Here is a 3,085-nt window from a genome sequence, read left to right on the forward strand (position 1 = left end):
CTTAGTTGCTTGTAGAACAAGAGTGGTTGTCAGTCACTTTGTTCATGGGTGAGAATGGTGATGATTCGTGACAATCATCACCTTCATCAAGTTGAAGAACAAATGATATCTTGGACAAAGAACAAGCGGGATTGAATGGAAGAACAATAGTAATTGCATTAATACTCGAGGTACAGCAGAGCTCCACACCTTAATCTATGGTGTGTAGAAACTCCACCGTTGAAAATACATAAGCATGAGGTCTAGGCATTGCCGAATGGCCAGCCTCCCAATGATCTAAGATAGCATACAAAACGAAGATAGCTACCAAAGTCTTTTAATACAATAGTAAAAGGTCCTAATAATAAGAACTAGTAACCTAAGGTGTACAGAAATGAGTAAATGACATAAAAATCCACTTCCGGGCCCACTTGGTGTGTGCTTAGGCTGAGCAATGAAGCAATTTCGTGCAGAGACTCCTCTTGGAGTTAAACGCCAGCTTTAGTGCCAGTTTGGGCGTTTAACTCCCATTTGGGTGCCAGTTCCAGCGTTTAACGCTGGGATTTCTTAAGGTGACTTTGAACGCAGGTTTGGGCCATCAAATCTTGGGCAAAGTATGGACTATCATATATTGCTGGAAAGCCCAGGATGTCTACTTTCCAAGGCCGTTGAGAGCGCGCCAATTGGGCTTCTGTAGCTCCAGAAAATCCACCTCGAGTGCAGGGAGGTCAGAATCCAACAGCATCTGCAGTCCTTTTTGGTCTCTGAATCAGATTTTTGCTCAGGTCCCTCAATTTCAGCCAGAAAATACCTGAAATCACAGAAAAACACACAAACTCATAGTAAAGTTCAGAAAAGTGAATTTTAGCTAAAAACTAATAAAAATATACTAAAAACTAACTAGATCATAACAAAAACATACTAAAAACAATGCCAAAAAGTATACAAATTATCCGCTCATCAATGAGCAAGGGAGGTTCACTTTCCCAAGTCTCATTACCAAACAACTTGGCATTCAGCTTCATGATAGCTCCTAAATATTGAGCGCTCTTCAGTCACATCTTCATCCTCTTCAGAGGAAGAATAGTCTTCGGAGCTCATGAATGGCAGAAATAGATTTAGTGAAATCTCTATGGTCTCTATATGAGCCTCAGATTCCTGTGGATCCTTAATAGGAAACTCCTTCTTGCTTGAGGGACGTCCAGGAGGTCATCCTCACTAGGATTTTCGTCCTCCTCCTCCCTTGTGCATTCGGCCATATTGATTATATCAATGGCCTTGCACTCTCCTTTTGGATTCTCTTCTGTATTGCTTGGGAGAATACTGGGAGGAGTTTCAATGACTTTCTTACTTAGCTGGCCCACTTGTGCCTCCAGATTTCTGATGGAGGATCTTGTTTCACTCATGAAACTGAAAGTGGCCTTTGATAGATCAGAGACTAGATTGGCTAAATTAGAAGTGTTTTGTTCAGAATTCTCTATCTGTTGCTGAGAATATGATGGAAAAGGCTTGCTAATACTCAGCCTATTGCGTCCACCATTGTTAAAGCCTTGTTGAGGCTTTTGTTGATCCTTCCATGAGAAATTTGGATGATTTCTCCATGATGAATTATAGGTGTTTCCATAAGGTTCACCCATGTAATTAACCTCTGCCATTGCAGGGTTCTCAGGATCATAAGCCCCTTTAGAAGCTGCCTCTTTAGTACTGTTGGATGCATGTTGCCATCCATTCAGACTTTGAGAGATCATGTTGACCTGCTGAGTCAACACTTTGTTCTGAGCCAATATGGCATTCAGAGCATCAATTTCAGGAACTCCTTTCTTCTGAGGTATCCCATTATTCACAGAATTCCTCTCAGAAGTGTACATGAATTGGTTGTTTGCAACCATGTCAATGAGTTCTTGAGCCTCTTCAGGCGTTTTCTTTAGGTGAATAGATCCACCTGCAGAATGGTCCAATGACATTTTCGAAAATTCAGATAGACCATAATAGAATATATCTAATATGGTCCATTCTGAAAACATGTCAGATGGACATCTTTTGGTCAGCTGCTTGTATCTTTCCCAAGCTTCATAGAAGGATTCACCATCTTTTTGTTTGAAGGTTTGAACATCCACTCTCAGCTTGCTCAGCTTTTGAGGAAGAAAGAATTTACCCAAGAAGGCAGTGACTAGCTTATCCCAGGAGTCCAGGCTATCCTTGGGTTGTGAATCCAACCATATTCTAGCTCTGTCTCCTTTTGCATGAGTCTGTAGACTTCAGGATCAACTCCATTCGCCTTTACAGTCTCACAGATCTACAAGAACTCAGTTAAAAACTGATAAGGATCTTCAGATGGAAGTCCATAAAACTTGCAGTTTTGTTGCATTAAAGCAACTAGCTGAGGTTTCAGCTCAAAGTTATTGGCTCCAATGGCAGGAATGGAAATGCTTCTTCCATCAAACTTGGACGTTGGCTTTGTGAAGTCACCAAGCATTCTGCTTGCATTATTATTATTTTCGGCTGCCATCTCCTTCTCTTGTTCTAATATTTCTGAAAGGTTACCTTTAGATTGTTGTAACTTAGCTTCTCTTAATTTTCTCTTCAGAGTCCTTTCAGGTTCTGGATCAATTTCAACAAGAGTGCCTTTTTCCTTGTTGCTGCTCATATGAAAGAGAAGAAAACAAGAAAAGAAGAGGAATCCTCTATGTCACAGTATAGAGATTCCTTTATGTTAGTAGAAGAAGAAAAGGAGAAGAGTAAAGAATAATGGGTTCGGATATTTAGATGGAGAGAGGTGTTAGTAATTAAATAATTAAATAGAATAAGAGAGAAGAGATAGAAAATTCGAAAATAATTTTTAAAAAAAAAGGGTTAGTAATTTTCAAAAATTAGAAATAAGATAAGATTAAAATTAAAATTTAAAACAATTAAAAAGAATTTTGAAAAAGAGAGAAGTATTTTCGAAAATTAGAGAGGGATAGGTAGTTAGTTGGGTTTGAAAAAGATAGGAAACAAACAAAAAGTTAGTTAGTTGATTGAAAAAGATATTAAAATCAAATTTGAAAAAGATAAGAAGATAAGAAGTTAGATAAGATATTTTGAAATCAAATTTTTAAAAAGATAA

At 38.3% G+C, this 3,085-nt stretch overlaps 1 non-coding gene across 1 annotated transcript; it reads left to right on the forward strand.

Annotated features, from left to right (window-relative positions):
* Positions 1 to 2,001: 2,001 nt before the first annotated feature.
* Positions 2,002 to 2,105, forward strand: LOC112804298 (small nucleolar RNA R71). The gene has a single exon (XR_003202912.1). It is a non-coding gene; the product is annotated as a small nucleolar RNA R71 (small nucleolar RNA).
* The last annotated feature ends 980 nt before the right edge of the window (positions 2,106 to 3,085 follow it).

Source organism: Arachis hypogaea, chromosome 5, assembly GCF_003086295.3.
Source record: "Arachis hypogaea cultivar Tifrunner chromosome 5, arahy.Tifrunner.gnm2.J5K5, whole genome shotgun sequence".
Classification (NCBI taxonomy): domain Eukaryota; kingdom Viridiplantae; phylum Streptophyta; class Magnoliopsida; order Fabales; family Fabaceae; genus Arachis; species Arachis hypogaea.